The sequence below is a fragment of the Choloepus didactylus genome, chromosome 9 (genome assembly GCF_015220235.1).
Source record: "Choloepus didactylus isolate mChoDid1 chromosome 9, mChoDid1.pri, whole genome shotgun sequence".
Taxonomy (NCBI): domain Eukaryota; kingdom Metazoa; phylum Chordata; class Mammalia; order Pilosa; family Megalonychidae; genus Choloepus; species Choloepus didactylus.
The window spans coordinates 24,471,304-24,482,746 of NC_051315.1; the positions used below are offsets into that span (position 1 = coordinate 24,471,304).

Consider the following 11,443-nt stretch of genomic DNA (forward strand, 5'->3'; position numbering starts at 1 on the left):
CTTTTAAATATTAATTATACAAATGATACATGCTGATGGTAAAAATTTTTTACAATCTGTGAGTAGAACAGACAGGTAGTCTGCTTCAACCCCTAATTACACTCTCCTCTCCAAAGGTAGTCACTTTTCACATTTTAGAATGTGTTTTTCTCTAAAGGGTTGCATGCATTTTTGAACAAATATCTGTGATGTGATTGGTGAATGCTTTTTTTAGTCATTCATTATATTTTCATGCCTGAGCATAATTCTCAATAGCTCATAAACATGTAAATGTGCTAGATTTTGTCTGTAAATAGATACAACTTTTTAAATACCTAGTCAATTCCCCAACTTTTATGTCATTCTTCAAAAGCATCAACCTTCTCAAGGCAATTAATATTGCACTTTGTGCCAAACAACTGGTTAATTTCAGTGTTTGGAATAAAAAATGGTGGGCCTGCATGTTTAGTTGGATCATAAGAAACAACGGATGCGAGGTAGTGGAACCCTTTTCTTGTTAGGGACAACATTTTATCAACATAGCATTCTCGATCACCTGAATTAACAGCAACTGAGGTTCCTCTATCCCAAATCCTGTCAAATTTGCAAATATTTACTCTGGAAAGATAAAAAATGCTGTGACAGTACAATGAAATTTTCCCTGAAGAACTCTTAAATACTTTGGCTCCAGGAATTTCAGCAACTGGTTCTTCTGAGTAAGAAAGATTCTGTTCTGTAAAAAATTCTCGAATCCCAAGTTCACTGATCTCCACACCAACTGTGCTGTGTCCCAGGTCTGCAAACCATCCATCTCAACTGCTTTTCCACAAAGAGGAAAAAATATCCTGAGTCCACTCTTGACATAAAGAAAAGTATCCAAATGTTTCTTTAATAGCTGATGTCCTTGTTCTTGTGAAATGCAGTGTTGTGGCTCACCCACTGTTCTTGCCATTCTTCCAGAGTTAGTACTTGGTTTTCTGTACCTCATTACTGGGATACTCTTTAATTTCGAGTAAAGTTCTTGTATCTTTCATAATTTTGTAGACACCTTTGTCTCACAAGCAGGTATCTCCAGTGCCTCTTCAGCCACCTGCTGCCTGCTGCTTGTGATTATCAATTTTATATGTAGTTAGGTTCATTTGTTTTGGCTAGTGTATGATTTTAAGATTATTTTTGGTTTAATTTTTAAATATGTAAAATTTACATGCTTCAAAAATCAATATTATATACAAAAGTATATTTAGAGATGTTCCTATCCCTATCTTCTCTATCCTGTTCTCACCCACTGTAGGCAACCATTAGTTAATTGCTTCATTTCTTTGAGAAATAAGTAAATTATGTGTATATGTGTGTGTACTCATTCCCCCGTTTTTCCTACATAAAAGATGCCAAACTCTATATAATATTTAGCACCTTGATTTTTTTTTTACTTAACCATATATCCTAGAAGTCTCTCTATATTAATTCATAGAGATCTTCATTCTTCTATATGGTTATATGGTTCTCCATTGTGTATAATATTTAGCCAATCCCCTATTAAGGGGCATTTGAAATTTTCCAGTATTTTTCTATTACAAATGACAAGCCATAAATAAACCTGTGCATGGCTTGTTTCATATTTGTGGAGCTTTATCTTCAGGGTTTTGGGCATTGTCATTTTGTTCAGGTGGTCTCTGCCTGTGGAGAACCCCATGGTTAGTTTTACTCAGTCCAGCTCCATTTGCCTAATAATGCATGTAAATTGTTTTCTGATACTGGTATTAAGTAGATATCAATTTAGACTTCAGTATTTTTGTCTTTTATTTTGTCATAAATACAGGCAGTTCTCTCCTTATACACATAATACCTTCTTGAGAACTTGTACAAGGGCTGAATGTGGGAAAGCTAGACAATGGATTTGTTGCTATAAAGGAGGTAATATCCTCAGAGAGCTAAAAAAGTCATAAAATCCCTAATTACACCTCATTTTTTTTCAGCGCAGTCATTCATGATTTATTGTCAGAATTTGGTACATGTTCTTTAATTGCATTCTTTACCTTCACAATTAATTGAACACACAATTGACCTGCCTAAGTCCAATGAGAATTTGATTAAGGTGCAAGATTCTCAGGCTGCTTAATGATTTTCATCTGTGTCTCAATTGTGTTAAGTTTATATGACCAATACCTTTTATCACTTGTATCAGCAATTTCATTTTTCTATTTTTTACTCATGTTTATAAAATAATAGGACAAAATATAACAAAACATCCAAATGACTGTACAAACATTGTTGGACTGAAACACAATAATTGGCTCTGATGTAACATTGCTATGTGATAGCTAGAATAGAGCATTCCTTAGCTGGTGAATGAAATTCAGAATTTGGCATACAAAGAGATTTGAAGTGACAATATATAATGTGCAAACATACGTATTGTTTGGAAGTCTAACATGAGGAGCTCTGTATCTTGTGTGAAGTTGGGAGAGGCTGCATGTGCACCTGCTATGTGAAGGGCATTTTAAACAAGCAATAAAAAGGCTGAAAGGATGTGTACAAAATTGCATGGCAAAGTTGGCAATTTAATATAAGGTCCAATTTTCACTTTCACCTCTCTCATACCCTTTCCTTCCATCCCCACCCACCCCTAGGTTTTACTTGAATACTGAGAGGGCTTTTCTGGGTGGAATGAGAACAGGTTCATTGACACAAGGAGTAAAATTTTAAAAAGCGTGACTTGGAGGCACTTTGGTTCTCAGTCTATACTCACTGAGTTGTATAGGGCAGGTGTTTCTACATCTGCATCTTGAATATGAACTATGGCCTATGAATGGCATTAAAACATATGGAATCAACTCTGGGTGGTGCTTGTAGGAATAATTCAACTAGTGTGAGAAAGCATAGAATGGATGGCAGAGAAATCCGACTGCCTTATTAAGGAAATGTTGTCTGGCCTGGAGCAGGGTCACAGATGACTCAGGACGGGCAGAAGGGCTTCAGGCAGTACACAAAATGTCCTTAAGTGGATCTCCTGAAAGAGGGGAGGAGCACTCCAGAGGGCATGGCTCAGCAACTGTGAGCCAGCTGAGCAACCCATAGGCCTGTTTTTGTCTACATTTTCCCAAGGACACATATGTAAGGCAAGGATTGGTTAAATAAGAAAGCAAGGAGAGGAAAAGCCGACACATGGAATGAATGTCTGGGGGAATTGAAGCACATGGAATACTGATGAGGTTCAGTGTTTTAGAAGAGTAGTTTTCAGCTATTCCATAGAGCTCCTTCAGCGTGTCCAAGGTCAACGGGGGTGTTTTTTTCCGACTGTTCTAAGGTCAGTGGGATGGTAGGAGAGGAGAGGGTAGGAGGGGAAAGATGTCCCATGATGGGAGGCTACTGCTTCCCACCTCTGTTGGAACACAACAGTTCTCCTCTGATCTATTTTCATATTAGGGGGTCGGTGTAAGAATTCATTTGGAAAAAAGTTCTGCTCCCAAAAAAAGTTTGGGGAAAAAAAACCTTCCAGTCTTATATGATAAACATGAAAGAATTGGTTTAAAAAAAAAGGAAAAATAAAGAGCCTCAGTCTTTTTGGGGGGAATTCAGAGAAAGCCAGTTATGCTGCAATTTGATGTTTAAACATCAGGTAGATAAACAGGAGGGGGAGGTTTATTGAAACTGCACAAAAGGGGTGGCATGGGCATTCATTCAAGAACTGTGAAGGCAAAGATAGGTCACGCGGGGGCCACTAGCTTTGGGAGAGCTCCATCGGTAAAGGGTTAGCTTACGTAATTTCACTCACTCAAGGATCAGTCTCTTTCACTGATGACAAGATTGGGTCTTGTTTCCACTGTGTCTCCAGCTCCTCTAATAGTAACAGGCACATGGTGGGCACCCAGCACATATGTACCGAATGAGGGAACGATGATGCCTAAGCCCCCTCTATGGGAGTTTCTTTTTTTTTTTTTTTTTTTTTTTATCATCATTTTATTGAGATATATTCACATACCACGCAGTCATACAAAACAAATTGTACTTTCGATTGTTTACAGTACCATTACATAGTTGTACATTCATCACCTAAATCAATCCCTGACACCTTCATTAGCACACACACAAAAATAACAAGAATAATAATTAGAGTGAAAAAGAGCAATTGAAGTAAAAAAGAGCACTAGGTACCTTTGTCTGTTTGTTTGCTTCCCCTACTTTTCTACACATCGATCCATAAACTAGACAAAGTGGAGTTTGGTCCTTATGGCATTCCCAATCCCACTGTCACCCCTCATAAGCTACATTTTTATACAACTGTCTTCGAGATTCATGGGTTCTGGGTTGTAGTTTAATAGTTTCAGGTATCCACCACCAGCTACCCCAATTCTTTAGAACCTAAAAAAGGTTGTCTAAAGTGTGCGTAAGAGTGCCCACCAGAGTGATCTCTCGGCTCGTTTTGGAATCTCTCTGCCACTGAAGCTTATTTCATTTCCTTTCACATCCCCCTTTTGGTCAAGAAGATGTTCTCCATCCCACGATGCCGGGTCTACATTCCTCCCCGGGAGTCATATTCCACGTTGCCAGGGAGATTCACTTCCCTGGGTGTCTGATCCCACGTAGGGGGGAGGGCAGTGATTTCACCTTTCAAGTTGGCTTAGCCAGAGAGAGAGGGCCACATCTGAGCAACAAAGAGGCATTCAGGAGGAGACTCTTAGGCACAAATACAGGGAGGCCTAGCCTCTCCTTTGCAGCAACTGTCTTCCCAAGGGTAAAACTTATGGTAGAGGGCTCAACCCATCAAACCACCAGTCCCCTATGTCTGTGGTCATGTTAGCAACCATGGAGGTGGGGTAGGTGAATACCCCTGCATTCTCCACAGGCTCCTCAAGGGGGCACTACATCGTTTTTTTTTTTTTTTTTTTTTTCCTTGTTTGTCTTTTTTCTTTTTTTTTTTTTTTTTAACTTTCCCTTCTTTTTTCAAATCAACTGTATGAAAAAAAAAGTTAAAAAGAAAACAAACATACAATAAAAGAACATTTCAAAGAGACCATAGCAAGGGAGTAAGAAAAAGACAACTAACCTAAGATAACTGCTTAACTTCCAACATGTTCCTACTTTACCCCAAGAAAGTTACATACTATAGCAACATTTCAGTGAACTTGTTCCTACTACATCCATCAGAAATTAACAGACCATAGTCATTTCTGGGCATCCCCAGAACGTTAAATAGCTTATCTGTTCTTCTTGGATTATTGTTCCCCCTTCCTTAATTGCTCTCTACTGCTAGTTCCCCTACATTCTACATTATAAACCATTTGTTTTACATTTTTCAAAGTTCACATTAGTGGTAGCATATAATATTTCTCTTTTTGTGCCTGGCTTATTTCGCTCAGCATTATGTCTTCAAGGTTCATCCATGTTGTCATATGTTTCACCAGATCGTTCCTTCTTACTGCCGCGTAGTATTCCATCGTGTGTATATACCACATTTTATTTATCCACTCATCTGTTGATGGACATTTGGGTTGTTTCCATCTCTTGGCAATTGTGAATAATGCTGCTATGAACATTGGCGTGCAGGTATCTGTTCGTGTCACTGCTTTCCGATCTTCCGGGTATATCCCGAGAAGTGCAATCGCTGGATCGAATGGTAGCTCTATCTCTAGTTTTCTAAGGAACTGCCAGACTGACTTCCAGAGTGGCTGAACCATTATACAGTCCCACCAACAATGAATAAGAGTTCCAATTTCTCCACATCCCCTCCAGCATTTGTAGTTTCCTGTTTGTTTAATGGCAGCCATTCTAACCGGTGTTAGATGGTATCTCATTGTGGTCTTAATTTGCATCTCTCTAATAGCTAGTGAAGCTGAACATTTTTTCATGTGTTTCTTGGCCATTTGTATTTCCTCTTCAGAGAACTGTCTTTTCATATCTTTTGCCCATTTTATAATTGGGCTGTCTGTACTATTGTCATTGAGTTGTAGGATTTCTTTGTATATGCAAGATATCAGTCTTTTGTCAGATACATGGTTTCCAAAAATTTTTTCCCATTGAGTTGGCTGCCTCTTTACCTTTTTGAGAAATTCCTTTGAGGTGCAGAAACTTCTAAGCTTGAGGAGTTCCCATTTATCTATTTTCTCTTTTGTTGCTTGTGCTTTGGGTGTAAAGTCTAGGAAGTGGCCGCCTAATACAAGGTCTTGAAGATGTTTTCCTACATTATCTTCTAGGAGTTTAATGGTACTTTCTTTTATATTGAGATCTTTGGTCCATTTTGAGTTAATTTTTGTGTAGGGGGTGAGGTAGGGGTCCTCTTTAATTCTTTTGGATATGGATATCCAACTCTCCCAGCCCCATTTGTTGAAAAGACCATTATGGCTCAGTTCGGTGACTTTGGGGGCCTTATCAAAGATCAGTCGGCCATAGATCTGAGGGTCTATCTCTGAATTCTCAATTCGATTCCATTGATCTATATGTCTATCTTTGTGCCAGTACCATGCTGTTTTGGCAACTGTGGCTTTATAATAAGCTTCAAAGTCAGGGAGTGTAAGTCCTCCCACTTCGTTTTTCTTTTTTAAAGTGTCTTTAGCAATTCGAGGCATCTTCCCTTTCCAAATAAATTTGATAACTAGCTTTTCCAAGTCTGCAAAGTAGGTTGTTGGAATTTTGATTGGGATTGCATTGAATCTGTAGATGAGTTTGGGTAGAATTGACATCTTAATGACATTTAGCCTTCCTATCCATGAACATGGAATATTTTTCCATCTTTTAAGGTCCCCTTCTATTTCTTTTAGTAGAGTTATGTAGTTTTCTTTGTATAGGTCTTTTACATCTTTGGTTAAGTTTATTCCTAGGTACTTGATTTTTTTAGTTGCTATTGAAAATGGTATCTTTTTCTTGAGTGTCTCTTCAGTTTGTTCATTTCTAGCATATAGAAACATTACTGACTTATGTGCATTAATCTTGTATCCCGCTACTTTGCTAAATTTGTTGATTAGCTCTAGTAGGTGTATCGTTGATTTCTCAGGGTTTTCTAGATATAAGATCATATCATCTGCAAACAATGACAGTTTTACTTCTTCTTTTCCAATTTGGATGCCTTTTATTTCTTTGTCTTGCCGGATTGCCCTGGCTAGCACTTCCAGCACAATGTTGAATAACAGTGGTGACAGCGGGCATCCTTGTCTTGTTCCTGATCTTAGAGGGAAGGCTTTCAGTCTCTCACCATTGAGTACTATGCTGGCTGTGGGTTTTTCATATATGCTCTTTATCATGTTGAGGAAGTTTCCTTCAATTCCTACCTTTTGAAGTGTTTTTATCAAAAACGGATGTTGGATTTTGTCAAATGCTTTTTCAGCATCTATTGAGATGATCAATTGATTTTTCCCTTTCGAGTTTTTAATGTGTTGTAATACATTGATTGTTTTTCTTATGTTGAACCATCCTTGCATGCCTGGAATGAACCCCACTTGGTCATGGTGTATGATTTTTTTAATGTGTCTTTGGATTCGATTTGCAAGTATTTTGTTGAGGATTTTTGCATCTATATTCATTAGGGAGATTGGCCGGTAGTTTTCCTTTTTTGTAGCATCTTTGCCTGGTTTTGGTATTAGATTGATGTTAGCTTCATAAAATGAGTTAGGTAGTGTTCCATTTTTTTCAATGTTTTGAAAGAGTTTGAGTAAGATTGGTGTCAGTTCTTTCTGGAAAGTTTGGTAGAATTCCCCTGTGAAGCCATCTGGCCCTGGGCATTTATTTGTGGGAAGATTTTTGATGACTGATTGGATCTCTTTGCTTGTGATGGGTTGGTTGAGGTCTTCTATTTCTTCTCTGGTCAGTCTAGGTTGTTCATATGTTTCCAGGAAATTGTCCATTTCTTCTACATTATCCAGTTTGTTGCCATACAGTTGTTCATAATATCCTCTTATAATTTTTTTAATTTCTTCAGGATCTGCAGTTATGTCACCTTTTTCATTCATTATTTTGTTTATATGGGTCTTCTCTCTTTTTGATTTTGTCAGTCTAGCTAGGGGCTTGTCAATCTTGTTGATCTTCTCAAAGAACCAACTTTTGGTGATATTTATCCTCTCTATTGTTTTTTTGTTCTCTATGTCATTTATTTCTGCTTTAATCCTTGTTATTTCTTTTCTTGTACTTGGTTTAGGATTGGTTTGCTGTTCATTTTCTAGCTTCTTCAGTTGATCCATTAGTTCTTTGATTTTGGCTCTTTCTTCCTTTTTAATATATGCGTTTAGTGCTATAAATTTCCCCCTTAGCACTGCTTTTGCTGCATCCCATAGGTTTTGGTATGTTGTGTTCTCATTTTCATTCGTCTCTATATATTTAGCAATTTCTCTTGCTATTTCTTCTTTAACCCACTGATTGTTTAGGAGTGTGTTGTTTAACCTCCAGGTATTTGTGAATTTTCTAAGTCTCTGATGGTTATTGACTTCTAATTGTATTCCATTGTGGTCAGAGAATGTGCTTTGAATAATTTCAATCTTTTTAAATTTATTGAGGCTTGTTTTATGTCCCAGCATATGATCTATTCTGGAGAAAGTTCCGTGAGCACTAGAAAAGTATGTGTATCCTGTTGATTTGGGATGTAATGTCCTGTAGATGTCTGTTAAATCTAATTCATTTATCAGATTGTTTAGGTTTTCAATTTCCTTATTGGTCTTCTGTCTGGTTGATCTATCTATAGGAGAGAGTGATGTGTTGAAGTCTCCCACAATTATTGTGGAAACATCAATTGCTTCCTTTAGTTTTGCCAATGTTTCTCTCATGTATTTTGTGGCACCTTGATTGGGTGCATAGACATTTACGATTGTTATTTCTTCTTGCTGAATTGCCCCTTTTATTAGTATGTAGTGGCCTTCTTTGTCTCTCAAAACATCCCTGCATTTGAAGTCTATTTTATCTGAGATTAATATTGCTACACCTGCTTTCTTTTGGCTGTAGCTTGCATGAAATATTTTTTCCATCCTTTCACTTTCAGTTTCTTTGTGTCCCTGTGTCTAAGATGAGTCTCTTGTATGCAACATATTGATGGTTCATTTTTTTGATCCATTCTGCGAATCTATATCTTTTAATTGGGGAGTTTAATCCATTTACATTCAACGTTAAAACCGTGAAGGCATTTCTTGAATCGGCCATCTTATCCTTTGGATTATGTTTGCCATATTTTTCCCTCTCTCTATTAATATCCTTTATTGTACCCATACCGAATCTCTTTAGTACTGAACCTTTCTCCAAGTCTCTCTGTCCTGTCTTTGTTTCTCTGTCTGTAGGGCTCCCTTTAGTATCTCCAGTAGGGCAGGTCTCTTGTTAGCAAATTCTCTCAGCATTTCTTTGTCTGTGAAAAATTTAAGCTCTCCCTCAAATTTGAAGGAGAGCTTTGCTGGATAAAGTATTCTTGGCTGGAAATTCCTCTCACTCAGAATTTTAAATATATCGTGCCACTGCCTTCTCACCTCCATGGTGGCTGCTGAGTAGTCACTACTTAGTCTTATGCTGTTTCCTTTGTATGTGGTGAATTGCTTTTCTCTTGCTGCTTTCAGAACTTGCTCCTTCTCTTCTATGTTTGACAGTGTGATCAGTATATGTCTCGGAGTGGGTTTTTTTGGATTTATTCTATTTGGAGTTCGCTGAGCATTTATGATTTGTGTATTTATGTTGTTTAGAAGATTTGGGAAGTTTTCCCCAACAATTTCTTTGAATACTCTTCCTAGACCTTTACCCTTTTCTTCCCCTTCTGGGACACCAATGAGTCTTATATTCGGACGTTTCATATTATCTATCATATCCCTGAGGTCCATTTCAAGTTTTTCAATTTTTTTCCCCATTCTTTCTTTTATGTTTTCATTTTCCATTCTGTCATCTTCCAGGTCACTGATTCGTTGTTCAACTTCCTCTAGTCTTGTACTATGAGTGTCCAGAATCTTTTTAATTTGGTCAACAGTTTCTTTAATTTCCATAAGATCATCCATTTTTTTATTTAGTCTTGCAATGTCTTCTTTATGCTCTTCTAGGGTCTTCTTGATTTCCTTCATATCCCGTACTAGGGTCTCATTGTTCATCTTTAGTTCTTTGAGTAGCTGCTCTAGGTGTGTCTCTTCTGGTCTTTTGATTTGGGTGCTTGGGCTTGGGTTATCCATATCGTCTGGTTTTTTCATATGCTTTATAATTTTCTGTTGTTTTTGGCCTCGTGGCATTTGCTGACCTTGATAGGGTTCTTTTAGGGTTTGTAGACCAGTTGAAGTCCTTATCTCTAATTTATCAGATCTACAGCTTCGTGGAGTACACTTTCTCTAACTAACCAGCAGGTGGCGTCCACGAGCCACCTGTTCTCCACAAGCCAGATCTCCCCTGCTTAGCCTTTTTGGTGAGTGGGGGAGTGAGTCTTGTGGGGCCCAATTGGTGTCCCAAGCTTGCGTGTGTAGTTGGTGTTGCCTGCCCTGTATGTGGGGCGTGTTTCTGGGCAGTCGGGGAGGGGGGGTGGCCCTAACAATCAAATCTCCCTGATGATCCTAGAGTTTTAAAGCTACTGCAATAGTCTAATCCTTCAGTTCAGTCCTGCCACAGTTTGTCTCTGCCACTGACCCACAAGTCTTTGGTATTGGCATATGGCTCCTGAGACTTGCAAGTGGGCCCCTCTTCCAGGCTGTGCACCCCGGGTCCTCTGTTGAGGGATGACTGTGCTATGTCGCAGGTGAGTGCCGTCCCCCCAGGGCAGTTCTGGGCTGCTGGGCTGTGTTGGGAGGCTCCCAGTCTGCTCAAATGATGGCTGAATGGGGCTCTGTTAATTCACACTGCTCCCCCTTCCCAGCTCTGGGACATTCAGCTGAGGTTGCAGGGAAGGCTAATGTCCACGCCCAGTTTTGTGGTGTGTGCTTGTTATTTGAAGCACTTCCGTCACACTGGGTTGTCTGGGGCAGCTCTGGGCTATGGGGCTGGCGATGGGCAGGAGTGTTTCCTGTCCACCAGGATGGTGGCTGTGAGCGGACACCCCCCTTTTCTTGGGAAGTTGTGTTGTTTAGTGAATTTTCTCAGCCACTGGATTATTGCCTTTTGTCTCAGAGCTCTCTTAGTTCTGCTCTTGACTTGACGTGCCCAAATTTCAATTCTTTGAAGCTTTCTGTATTGAGCTTCTTAGAGTAATTGTTTTAGAAAAAGCAAAAAGGATTTTAAAAAAAAAAAAAAAAAAAAAAAAAAAACAAAAAAAAAAACGGCCCTCCTCAGAGATCTAATGGGTTATTGAAATGCTAATAGACAAAGCAACCAGGGCCATTAAGGAAAGGTGCCCAGGGCAGAGAGATCAGCCTTGCTTCGGGATTTGCATATGCGCCTCAAGGCCTGATCTCCGCCCTTCCCCTTTCTGTGTTCACCAGAACTCCAAAAATCCTCTGCTTTTATTTTGGAGTTTTTCGTGTTGTTTTTTTTCTATGCCTGTCTCCTCTCTGCTGGGCTGGCTGCTCTCAGAGTCTCTGGTGTCTGGCCT

General features: G+C 38.9%; 1 pseudogene; it reads right to left on the reverse strand.

Annotated features, from left to right (window-relative positions):
* Positions 1 to 275: 275 nt before the first annotated feature.
* Positions 276 to 1,013, reverse strand: LOC119543688 (annotated as a pseudogene).
* Between the last annotated feature and the right edge of the window lie 10,430 nt (positions 1,014 to 11,443).